The sequence below is a fragment of the Hetaerina americana genome, unplaced genomic scaffold (assembly GCF_022747635.1).
Source record: "Hetaerina americana unplaced genomic scaffold, ioHetAmer1.1.p SCAF_8, whole genome shotgun sequence".
NCBI lineage: Eukaryota > Metazoa > Arthropoda > Insecta > Odonata > Calopterygidae > Hetaerina > Hetaerina americana.
In genome coordinates, this window is record NW_027287427.1 from 47,882,857 (window position 1) to 47,897,033 (window position 14,177).

At 37.7% G+C, this 14,177-nt stretch overlaps 1 protein-coding gene across 1 annotated transcript in view; it reads right to left on the reverse strand.

The window, feature by feature from the left end:
• Positions 1–13,902, reverse strand: part of Trpgamma (Transient receptor potential cation channel gamma) — a 268,518-nt gene extending 254,616 nt beyond the window's left edge. Inside the window, exon 1 of the mRNA XM_071596868.1 lies at positions 13,828–13,902. The gene's annotated coding sequence lies outside the window, so the exon portion shown is untranslated. The remainder of the gene's footprint in view (positions 1–13,827) is intronic.
• Positions 13,903–14,177: the final 275 nt, after the last annotated feature.

Genomic DNA, 14,177 nt, shown 5'->3' on the forward strand with positions numbered 1-14,177 from the left:
CACCATCTTATTCTTTTGAGGATATTCGAATTATCCTCTCCACTAAACATGGTCCAAAGTGGATATTCATTTCTTCCTCCTTTCTCCATTACGCCCCTTACCCCATTCCAAAGCAGCCTTTAATATACAGATACCTATCATTCCCTCCGTAGAATTTTGCTTTCGTTTCAGAAAATTTTCAACAATTTATTTTATGTACCAACCATGCCAGGACATTTTTTTTATTTCCTTATTTGGTGTGAAACCTTCACGCTTCTCCGTGTACTCATATTTTAAAGCTATTCCCAGTACTTGCTTTCTGTCCTCAAATGCCACAATTTTCTGCTAAACTACATTTATACTTATGCAAATTCCTAAAAGTTCACTGAAATACTTTTAAGGACATTCAGTGTTGATCTTCCTTCTTTTGAATTATTCTTTTGCTTCGTTAATTCTTACTCTAATGGCTCCACTACTTTGCACATATACTGATAAAATACGCGAAGTTCGACCTACTTACATTTGCTACCTTCCTTTTTTATTCTTTAACATAATCTTTCAATGTGTATGACAGCGGAAGCCTTGACTCAGGGTATGATCAACACAAAGCCCTAACATCTGATACGAGGAACTTCAAATTTGGTTGGAAGGCACCTTTAGTAGCAGGGTATGGAAGTCAAAAAATGGCTTTACGGGTAGTACATTCTTAAAAGACATAATCCTTACTCAAAATGAAAGTCCTAAGTGAAGCCCAATGTTTTGATTTGGAAAGAAAACGTAAACAACTTCTAAAACTTTTACCACATCAGCTGTTTTCACTGCAAACATTTCACATCTAAAGGTGCCTTCTTTTGCAGATGCAATGAGGAGGACAAGCTCCTTAAGCTAAGTTATAACGCCAGACAAAAGTGAGCAAATCATAAAAATATTATGCAAATTTTCAGTGCAAACATTGCTTCTCTTTCTAGCATGTTTTGACTTTTTTGGCTAAGTAGGTAGTAATTTAGAAGGTAAAATACCAGTAAGTGCTTCATTACATGCTTAAAAAACACGTGGTTAAGCGTAATTCCTGAAATAGTATTCAAAGCAATTTATGAAACAAAAGCTCTCACCTCTGTGTGAAAAAAAATTAAACTATATTCATTATCTTCAGTGCTTGACTGAGAAATCCACCCAATGAATCTTTGTCAATATTTTATGTTTCATATAATTACTATTTGTCTCATATATGTCCCTCCGTTGGACTTATGCGACCCTTTATCAGTTCAGATTCTGAGCAGGACAGTTGCGTGTGGTGTGTGATATCAGTGTCTTTATTAAGGGTATTTGTGACGGATAGCTAACTAATCAACTGATACAGAACTACTTCTCGGCCTTTATGATTGACTATAACTAATACCAGCTTATATACGACCATCATATGATATTAAAGCTGTAAAGGCAAATAGTTTGTCATGGATAATTGGGTACTATTAAACATAGTTTTAAATAATTAATAATTGACAACTGTTCAGCTTATCAGCAAAACTGCATTCATACACTATCTTGAATTAAACATTTTTTTCGATGAAATAAAATTTTCCATTATCGTTGACTCCGTGATGTCACACCCTGGAATACGTAATATTCTTATGGAAAATTACCCGTCGTTCCTCTCACCCATTATACGAATCATCGAGGTCGGAGACCTACCCCAATAATGGAAATAGCCGCGTTACAGCGGTCATTGCGACGACTTATGAGTGGTCGCAAGATCTTGCCGCGTTATTGGGATGATTCCTAAACGTCCCTCAGGGTTTTGTCCCATTACTCTTTGGGAACTCCCGCCTTACCCCACCTCCATTCCGTAAAAAGTAAAGAGGGGTCCCTTAGGGTTTGCCGCCAAACGACGTATATCTTGCGTGGTAGCTTTGGTCGTGAGGACATTTAACCCAATTTAATCAACGAACAGTGGAATACGATGCAGAAATAGGTCGACAAAATATAGTTAGAGAAACTGTGAGGGTTTAAGGTGAAGCAGTGACTAATGAGCAAACCATGCATTTCAAACTTCTTCCTTTTAATGATATTTCATACTTAATTTTTTAAACAAAATGCAGATATGCATTTTGTTTAAAAATTTTGTTTGACTGCAAGATGCAATATTTGCAGAAAAGTGTGTGAATAGTACGACCAAAGGAAAAAGATACAATATTAAAATGTACCAACGAAATTTGAAACTTGTGTATTTAATATATACACCGGGCGGTTTTATGACACAGCTTACAAACTATATACTGAGAAGTTTTCTACTTTCGTGAACAGAGAAGAATATAAATAAATGAATAAAAATTAATCTGCAACTATATTTATACATATGATGAAGGGGGACCTGATGTAGAGTAGGTTGCTGGATTGTGTTTTGTTAGGAGTCACAAAATATATATTTGGTAGTCGTGTCCATTCAAAAACCTACCGTAACCGGTAGATAAACTTATAATAATATACATGTATATTCGTATACATTCACATGGAAATAGTTATAAGGAAAAGGAATAGGAACACATATAAACTACGAACACAAAGAGGTGGGGAAGCCGGAATCGAGCAGATCAGAATTGCGAAAAAAATGTATATCTAAATATAAATAAATAAAAATATAAATTAATTATACCATTCTGTAACAAGTGAACTTAAACAAAAACAAGCAAAAAAGAAAAGAAAGTTACACGTTTTCGAATTTACGGTAATCAAGCCACCTTTCTCAAGGGAGAGCAGGAAGAAACCGAAGAGAAGGTTATGACAGAAGATACCGGGGACGCTGGACGGAAGGGAAAGGTGGGGAAAGGTTTGCGAGGGGAAGGTTTGGGAGGAGAATTTTTATAAGTTTGGGAATAATATGGAAGGTTTTGGGAGCGGAGGGGGGAAGAAATTGTGTGAAGATTGGGGTAATTAATGGTTAATTTATGGTTCATTCGAGGAATCAAGGAGCCAGATAAACGCCTGATCTATTGTTTTGTGTTTGAGTGGAGGGTCAGGGGTTGGAGAGATGCTAAAATGGAGACACTATAGCATTTATCAAAGAAAGTGTTGTGTTTGGAGGCGTGTTTTGGGTTTAAGAGAATACCATTGAGGGAAAAATTCTCTCATGAGGCCCAGTGGTTATTGATTTTAATATTTAGGGGTGTGGTAAACTGTCCAATATAAAACTCAAGCCATAATTGGCACTTAAAAAGGTAAAATACATTGGTGGAAATACATGAGGACTACGGAATTGGTGGGAGAGAGTTAAAAAGCGGGTGGGAGAAGGATTGGGTTCGGGTTTTGAAAATAGGACGTTTTGCATCTAGGTTTATTGCAGGGCATGGGAGTGGCTTTGGAACGGGGTGGGGATATAAGGAGTGGATTGGTTGATTTCAGGACATCTGATAAGTTGGCGTGGCGTTGGAAAGTAACGGAGGGACATACTTCCCTGGCCTATGTATTACTTCTCTGACATAATTCCCTGGTCTAGAGTCTCTGAGGTCAATCCTAATTAACCTCCACCCTATCCTCAAAAACCATAACTCCACCACCAACCTTTTTCCCAAACGTCCCTCTGTTACTTCCGAAAATTCGGAAATGTGTGAGTTTCTTTTCTTTTCTGTGTTTGTGTTCGCTAGTGCTATCTTGATATAAATTATTATTTACATCCGTGAGACATATATATACATATGTATATATATATATACATATATATTTTATACATATATCTATCATACATATTTATTTATAAACCATAAGTACAGTAATCAACACGAAGGTCGGTTTGGTAGGTGATGGTAGATTTCACCCAGTCATAAGCCCGACGGCGGGTGAAATTCAGACAATAGGACAGGGGGGCCAGTTCCGTTCCATGTGCCGGTTATGGTACTTCGGGTATCAGAAAGATCTGATACCCGAAAACTCGCATAACTTGGGTTTAGCTGCAGGTGACCAGAGACTTTTGTTTATTACATTGTTCAAATATTCCATATGCTTTCATTCCCTTTAAATCTCATACATAATTCGGAATGGTGTGTTCAAATTAGTTACATCCGACTGCGTCTACTAGCATAAGTTTACTTGAATAATATTTATCAGAACTGAATAAGTGTTTTTATACTTTTCTATGCTATTTTTCTAATTTTTGCAACCAAAAAATTATCTAACAAACTAATTTGATTAAATCACCAAGTTTTCCAAGTACATATATACCCACACCAAATCGGCTTCCCGCTCCAATGAATATGAGCTTTCTATGACGTAATATGAGCGAGATGCGCGGGACTCTTAGGGCGATTCTGAAGAGAAGAGCTAAAATTCCTATTACTCCACCGTCCCACGCGGATCGCGTTTTGCGAGGAGACCTACGACCCCGCACATCGAATTCCTTCTCCCCTTTTCACGACGTCGCAGCCCCGGATGCCAAAATGTGAGTAGCATAAAAAAATACTATGACCTACCATCTTGACCCCTCTCTTCCTTCCCCCACCCACACCACCCGATGACCTGACTTGAGCCATCCGACCTGATTGCACGGTTATCATGTCCGGACGTCATCGACGCTGCAGAAGCGTCGCCAGCTCTGGACGGGCCGCCATAAAATAAAGGCGTGGGGTGGGAAAACGATGCGACGGTTGCAATTTGAGGAAACAGCATCGGCTCGGCGGGAGTGGAAACAGAGGTGTGACGCTGCCCGGCGAAAAGTGCCGCAGCTATTTCATTCCGGCATCCAACACCTGACCTAACACGGCACAGTTGAGCATGTGGCAAGCAGGGAGGCCACATTTGCTCAACCTCAATCAATACTACACTTGCAATTATCATAACGTATTATATTATAATCGAGAATATGTTTATGTATCAAACAAAATTGTTCATTTTGTTTTTTTATGTATTTGGTTTTGTACATTTTTATAATAAATTATACCATTGGTTGGAGTATATTGCTTTCGAAATGGTATGTGTGTATTCGATCAAACTTGTATCTACAAAATGTTAAACCCATTACTGTTACGATGTATCAATATGCTTCAAACATCTTTAAATGCACTGACTATAAGAAACACCACTAGGTGTCTTCTTTTTCAGAAATAATGTCGTCGCATTATTCCATGGTTTTTAGCAATCACCCAATTCATAACAATTTATAAGGCATTAACATAACTCGAATTCCACCTTGCATTTTTCCATATTTGTTGTACATATAGTAACGTCATGGGCAACGTAAACGGAATTTAAATGCAAGCAGATTTTGTGTTCTTCCCACACTTGTACATTCAAAATTTAACTTTAGATCTCTATATAATTAAACACTCATAAGCAGTCTTGTCCTGGAAAAAAATAATCCTCCTATTATAACATCGTGTCTCGTCCTAAACTTTTAATTCGTACCTGAGAAAAAATCTTCAGTGGTATTTTACCCACTTTGAAGATTATAATTAAAACATTTCCTATCAGTGACATTAGATTTCTACTGGAGGACAAGACGTTCACAACTCTTGGATGGGAGAATTAAATAGGGTGAAAAATAAGTAAATCATTTGAATGGGGCAATCCCAGCGGCGTTGGTATCATTTTATCGTGCTTCAGGGAACACTCTACTCTCGAAAGTAAATTCCAAAATAACTACAAAGAACATTATGTTCCATTTTAGCTCGGTATTCTATTTGTCTGGATGCTATTTCGGAAAGGATCACAGAAATATAATGAAACATGTTAGGTAATAACACCTGAATAACTAAATTGACACTTACATGAACATATACAGCACTCGAAGCAGCAATATCACTTGCGCCGGGTTTGATTGAGTTTTGAGTATCTCTGCAACATTATTACCTTGCGTCATCAATACCGGGACTTGTTTGTAGAAGAGCTTCATTCTACGCCATTGTCCTCAAACCTGATTACCTCTTCATTGTTCGACGATGCGAAAGCTTTGACATCTGACAACAAAAATTCCATTTGACTCGTCCTTGGCCTGAAGTGGAGCATATGGGTGTTGCGATGGGTGACTAATGGAAGTTGTCGATTCGGTTAAGCACGGAACCGGCAGAGGAAGCTTGTGAACAATTCAAAGTTACTGGCTAATTTCAGTAAGGAAATGGGAAGTTTTTGGTAAAAAATTGGAAAAAAGCTAAGTTAATATCAGTACAGAACAAGAGTATTGCACGTGGGAATTTCTGAGGAATATTCGCGATATGGCTAAATAATATGATGCATGGGAAATCGAGATGGTTAAAGATAGAATTACACTGCACTGCACTGCACGTATATGATAAAGTTTTTGAAACATCTACAAAACGTTAATATGATAACAATTCGGCAAATTTATTAGCAAATTAGAAATTTGCCTGTCTATGCAGACATATTGCTGGCGTGAATTTGCAGATAATTGTTTCAGCATATGTAGAAAATAGCCCACCGAAAAGTAGGACATATTTAATCAAGCCTTCCGAAATACAATGAAATATTCACGGTGTACTCTCTCTCTTGACTGTACTTTGTACTATGACTAATACTGGTGGTAGACCTAACAAAATGACCAACAATATAGCCTTCAGAAATGAGTTCCATGAAGGTTAAAATTAGGGGGATCTGCGACCATAAAACACAAAATCATTTAAAAAATATTTATTCCAAAAACTACATGTACTCGCGTTTTTGATTTATTGATGAAGAATTTAAACTCTAGGAAGAGTAACTGTGTCAATAGTCGCTGAAAATGCTGTGGATTATAATGTGGAACTTGATAGAGTATGATTTGATAATTTAATTAATCATTTATGACCGGCCATGATATTTCTATTGCTCACCGATGCAAAATATTTTAGTGTGTTTGTTTGTTCATTTGATATAATATCCTATATCCTTCAACTATTTTCTCTAAAGCAAATTTCCACCTTCATTATCTTTATTTATTTATTGGAAAATGAGGACTAAATCAACCGAGAAAAGCACAGATGATTCCCACGGAAATAATAAAATAGTCATTCAAAGCAATAAACTAAAATATTTTGAGATGTGTTCTTAATGAAACTTGCGAGCGATACAATCTATGGAGCGAAAAATATGCAAACCGAATTGAGTACGAGCTCCGATGCCGTCGTCGTAGATTTTAGCAAGGCATCGGACCCATTTTTGGATTAATCATCACTAATAAATATTATTTGAACATACATTGAGGACTACGTATCATAGTTACGGACGTGGCCTCCAGTAATAAAGAGAATGCCATATAGAGGACTCCGTTTCACATTGATTAAATAGCACCACTTGACTGACGATAGGCATTCTATCTAGAATCAAAGTTCTAAATTAAAATCCGGGATAATAAGTTAACTCCCCCGCCCACGCTAATTTTTTTGGGTACGAGAGATTTTCGGAAACTCACAAGTTTAACTGTGAATGAGAATGAATTCTTTTACCTTAACTTAGTATTCCGAAGGTCATGCTATTGAGTGAGTTTTTATCGACTGTTACAGTCAGTAACGGAGACACACGAGATGTATGTCGATAAGTTGAGTACATGTAGATACGTTGAGTCATAGACTAAGTGTAAATCTAATCCACCTCGTATTATGGGTGGATTATCATGAAGAACAAAGCGGTGGTGGTCTAGGTGGTGCTCTTAGCCATCCTTGCCGGGGGTTTGCGTCTTGAATGTGTGGCATCGAGGAGCACGATAGAGAGGCTTCGATCACTTGCCGTTGGCGGCGTTACTTGCGGTCGGGAGAGAGCGTCCTCACCAGTAATCCCCTTCTAGCCCTTGACACCATCTCTCCACGTGGAAGGATCCTTGGCAGGGGTGTGGGGGTGGATGTCTTTCCTTTAAACCTCCTTTGCCTCCTTCCTAATATCCTCTTCATTACTTGAACATCCCACGCTTCTATTGCAGTCATTTTTACTTCCTCTGCCTCATCAATAGCCAGGGGGATCGGGATGGCGTGGTGCTAATGTATTGTGTTCCCACCCCGAAGTCCAGGGCTCAAATTACGTGAGGGTCAGGATTTTCGGTGGTATCTCGTGCCCCTGAGAGCGCTTAAAGTGAGTTCGCCTTCCTTCGGATGGGATGCTAAACAGTGGATCATTTGAGGCCCATCGGTTGGAGTAGATTAATTCTGACGCTGGGTTTCTCTTCTCTGATCTTCCACGAAGTAATCTCATCTAGTAAATTGACTTGGAATTTTTTTGGACGGTCTCCGAAATTTCGATTAAATTTTGAAAATTGAATTTTTTTACATTTTGGTAGATTCTTGCCCGAAAATAGTAAAATTTAACCTTTTGAAAGGGTTGTATTTACACTCGACTGTTAATATTTAAGCTTCAAAAGATTAGAGATAGATTCAGTGCATAGTGTTGCTTATTTGATTAGAAACTCAACTGAGCTGAGACTAAAAAATTGAATTTTCTGACAATGTTCATTCCCTTGCGTACATCGCTCAAAAAATGAATAAATGTTTATCATATTATCATTATGGCTATAAGAGCACTCCATCGATAAAAGATGGCTACCACCAAGATGTGGTTGGATCGGATACATAGGATTTGCTAAATTATTGCGAGCCATTAATAAGACACTCACCAAATACTCTAAAAATACATTTCAATGAGCTATTCTTCAAATTCATGATCTTCCTGTATTCTTCCTGTATTCAACCCAACATGTCTACTTTTTTCAACCCAATCTATCAATTATTTTACCGTCTATGACGTTCTTCAACAGTCGGATGTCCGGATCCCTAAATCCATTTTTAATTTCTTCTTTGAATTTTTAACCATTATCCAGTATCTCCTTGTTTGTTTTCTGGCCGTGTATTTAACTTTTTTCATTCTTCTCCACACCCGCAATTCGAAAACCTCAGATTTATGCCCATCTTTTTGCCTCTTAATTTATTAAAATTTTGTTTTGGCTTTTTGGTAAGATTAAAATTTTACCAAGAAATTGTGTGAAATTGGGTCGATAATTTACTACTGAAATCATATCTGTTTGAAATGATCGTGGTACCTGAAGAACTTTACCCAATTGATAAATTTCAAATTAATTTTATCAAGTACCGTTATTAATTATTAAAACTTTTCAATATATTGTCCTAAAACATGAACAATATTTTTATTCATGTCTATTCCTGTTTTGCCGCCATTTTCACGTCGGGAAATGTACCTGATGTTTATTAATAACGATTGAAAAGAGTCGCAATTCATGGCGTGTTCTTAGACGAAACGAAGTAAAAAGTTTCCACTGTCAAAGGAGTAATGGTATAATATTTTCTAAAACAGCTTGAATCAGTAGAGGAAATCATTTATCTCATGGAATGAAGATATTTTGTTTTTACCACTATCTGTCCATATGCACGGGGGCATACGTCTATTACCTATTCCCCTATTCCCGTTCTTTTGTTGTTGACATAACTATCTTGCGTCCGGTCAATCAAAGACACCAATATAGGGTCCCTTGGAATTGGTATTCTGCACTTGCTCCTATTCACACTTGCCCTTCCACATCCTTTTAGTCCTTCCCCCCATTCCACATCCCTCCAGTCCCCTCTTCTCCTCCTCCCCCACCAATGAAGAAGCCCGAGACCATCAATCAATTGACTGGCTCCCTGGGTTCTCTTTTTAAATGGAAGAAGAGAGGAGGGTTCCGTATATTCCTCTTCCCCATCACCGTCAACACACCCTTCCCCTAAGGCCAAAAAACACGACCGAAACTACTCATCGGAGGGTATCACGTGGAGTGGGAAAGGCAAAAGGAAATTGCCAAAGCCTCTTAAAGTAAATGACTTGGGTGGAGGGAGGAGAAGGAGTGAGACCAAATCAAACAAAGTATCGTATTTAGTCGGACATAATATGGGGCCGCTCATGCCGCGGTCCTCTATTCCCCTGCAAAAGCCGTCGCATCTCGCAACCCTCCTTCACGCCACCCGCATCAAGTTTCGCGATGCTTGGTGGTTTCAGTTGAGACGGCTGGAGGAAACCCCCCTTCCCCCCGCGGTTGCACCGCTTAGTTGCGCGCCTGAGCTAGACACTACACGCGCAGAGTATCGCCGCAGCAAGTTGGAGCAAAACTTCCCGATGACCAGATAGCAGTGGCTCTAACACCATTACGAGCGTTACGCTCGTCACACAAAACAAAGGATTGCCGTTACTATCGAGTTTTTCCCTTGTCGGTGGCATAACTGTATTACTGTACTCAGCGAAAACAAGCATGATTTAATTGGCGATAAACCATAACTAGACCGTATGATACACCCAGTAACCGGTACTAAAGCAATAAGAAACTTCGTTCACTATCACCGTTAATCCAGCAATCGTTTTTCGCTCGTGGTCAAATGAATAAAACTGCTTTTCTAATTCCAAAGAAACTGCAGGAGATGCCGCAAAAGCCCCAAAATTTCAGAGTTTAAGAGGACGCCTCGATAGCTTAACTGACGAAAGTATTCGACCGGATATTGAGGGATCTGGGTTCGAATCCCAGTCAAGTCCAATGATTTTTACACTCCGAAATTGTTACACTGCTTTTCTATACCATACTGTACGTTCAAGCATATTCTAAAGCTCCTACTACAATAACTAAGAAGCTGTATATATACGCAATAGTCAAATTTGTCTTTAAATCTTCCGACTGGTAATTATGAACCGTGTGTGCGATAGCTTATTTAGCTTTAGTCGATGTTGGTAACTACTGACCTCCCTCGCCGTTTGCCTGGCCATCGAGATGCTATTTCTTATGCGCGACAATTGAAATCATGAATGACCACACTCAATTAATAAGCGTCTGGACGTAATAGTATTTTATAACAGAAGATCAACAAAACATATTCAAAGGGTAGTTTACTTAGACCAAAACAACTCTTTTACATTGTGAAACCTAGATGTCGTTATTAAGATAGTAATTAGACGCCCTATTTAGAACCAGTGAAAAGATGTGCTTCAGATTATTTGAAGCTATATGCCATACCGCGCGCCTAAAAAATGCTTAAGATTGGAAACCTGTATGCATGGTAACATTTTACAAAGTTTTAAACAAGAGCAAAGTACGTAAACATTTATGTAGTCGCTTCATGCAGGTTTAGAACTGTCATATCTCCGATAGATTCAGTAGCTCTTACTTGTTGTGAAATTTTAATTATGCATAGAACAAAAATATCAAGTTGATAACCTTAAAAATACACGATAAATTCCAAAGAAACTGCGGAACATGCCGCGGCAGTTACTTTTAACGGAATCATCCTATAATGCGCATTCCAATACAAAAATTTCAAAGCGTAAAAATCATTTGCTTCAACCGGGATTCGAACCCGTATTCCTCGAGATGTCTCGGATCCCGAAAGCAAAACTTCAACGTATACCTGTAAGAGGACGCCTTGATAGTTTGACTGGCTACGGTACTCGGTCGGGTAGCGAGAGATCCGAATTTGAATCCCAGTCAAGGCAAATGATTTTATCTTTAATCTTTTTTTTTTAATTTTATCACTCTAAAATATTTGCGTTGTAACGCATATTCAGCGGACTATTCCGTTAAAAGGTACTGCCGCGACATCTCCCGCAGTTTCTTGGAATAGTTGAGTTACATAATCAAGATATTAATTTTATTACGAACATAGCTAAAATTTAAATTACAAGTCAACCATTTTGGATGACAGAATTGTGCCAAACTTTATTAGTTCTCATCTCTGATTAAATAAATCAGGAAGATAAGAGGCTTTCTAAGCATATTTGATGAGAAAACCAATAAATTAGGTGTTTTTCTATGGATATAAAAATGTATATATATGTATATATATATATATAACATATATATATATAACATATATATATATATATAACATATATATATATATAACATATATATATATATAACACATATATATATATATATATATATATATATAACATATATATATATAACATATATATATATATATATATAACATATATATATATATATATATAACATATATATATATATAACACATATATATATATATATATATAACATATATATATATATAACATATATATATATATATATATAACATTTATATATAAAATTTATACATGGGAAAATTTAAGAAATAAAAATCATTCCGGGAGTAAGCGTTTATCAGATAGCTGTCAGTAATCCTCAATATATATGTGGAATCATTCGGAACGAGATGAATAGTCTTACCGACAACTTATGGAGTACTCGCAGGAAACAGTAATGAAAATAAAGGTATTTCCCACGGCCCTTCGCTTCTCCTTTCATAATACTGAGAAAAGGGGGGAGGGACAATATCTGCTTCTAGTTGGGATAACAGCAATGAAAATCTAAGTGGTCCACCTAACACCGTCTCCGTCAAGAAGACGTGACATTCCTATTGGTACTTTTTTATTAATTCTCCTAAGTTTGTATTGGATTATTAATTTCTGTTTCTCTCTTACTTTAGTCAACACCTTTAATCCCCTGGCTCGACAGTCAAGAGACGATTACACTCGGGTAGCGACAAAATACAAAGTACTCTGGTCTAAGGGATAAAAGCTCACGCATTCAAAATGGCACGTAAAGCAGTTGGTTGGCTTTAATGCGATATTATACAGGTATACCTGTATATCGCATTGAATATTCATGGAGCATTTATTTTGATTTGAGAAAGTACTTAAGGTTTTATTTCTGCATTAAGTTACGAAGTGGAATCCTAAAACTATATGGAGTAAATTTAGCTTGGAATTTCCTTACCAATGAGATGACCTTGGATCAAAATTTGAAATTAACTGTTGAACTGTCATTATAGTTATAGAGATGGTAATGGTCTTTTCAATTTCAAAAGTATTAAACGTAAATCTTTTCACACACAAAAATGGGTAACTAACGAATGCATACAACGCCTCACGCAATTGTATATATGTTATGCAATATAAGAACTTTTGTTTTTATCACTGAAAATTTGCTCAAAAATGTTTTTTCACGCTGTGAAAATAAACTTATCGTCATGAAACAGACTTTCAACAGAGAGAAGTCTATCTCATTTAAGCATAATGCGTAAATTTCAATTTCTTCCTTTGGAAATGTGGAGATCCCACAGCGGAGGAATACAAAATATTTTACCAAATACATTTTCGTTGACAAAAATACTAAAGAGAATATTAATGTGGAGTCAGAGTGATCCCAAGCAACTTTGGCTTGACCTAGCTCACACAGTTTCCCATCGAAGAGCGTATTCGCTGCGCAAAAAGATTACTCAATTTTCACCGCTGTGATGGGAGGAGATATGACGTCCCGAATACATCCTGCATCATGGAATTTTGACGAAAACTTGGAATAATAATGGATACGACTGGCAAAAAGCTATCAGAACTATGGAAATTTTATGGTAATTGAAGTAAAACAGTGCATACGTATGTTATACTTTGCTAGAAAATCCAATTTGAAGTTTGAAAATACCTTTTACAGTTACAAAGAAAAAACATTTGTGAAGGTTTCTTAACTCAGGATTTTACATTCCACCAAGATGCAGACTGTAATGTAAACTATACTTCTAACTTATATTTAATAGCTACATTAAATTATAAGTTTTATATCTGAAAAGAATAATTTCACATATTAAACTTAATACATTTTTTAATAAAAAAACATTCAGTAATAAATATCACCCAACAAAAAAACTTAAAATCATAATTGTAAGATTTATGAGATACCAAAGCTTTTGATATAGTGTTGTAATTTCCGTGGAAATTCTGATTTATAATGGTGGCATTGAACAAACTCACATCTTCGGGTTCATGCTTGACGAATAAGATGTTCTGGTCACGGAACGAATGGAAAAAACCTGCAAAACGAATGGTGGACTTATTTCTATTGCTTACCTTGACCTTCTTATCCAGCCCAGGCGGCTTCTCAACGGGCAAGGTGGGGAGATAGGACCGGGGGTAGCCTTGAGCCTCGACGTCCTCTCCGGGGGCGGAGGCCAAGAGGCCCTTCCCCCCACCCCTCATCCCGACCCCTACGACGCCCACCTTGCCTCTCTCCTCGTCGTCGTCGTCCTCCATGATGACGGGTCGCTGCCTCCTCAGGGCCCCCACGAGCGAAGCCGCCCGGCCCCTGCCCCCTTCGTCTTGGGGGCGAGGCCCGCCCCCGGCACTTCGACCGCCACCCCCGCCACCCTCCTCATCCTCGCCCCCTTCCTCTTCCTCCTCGGCGCTATCTGCAAGAGAAA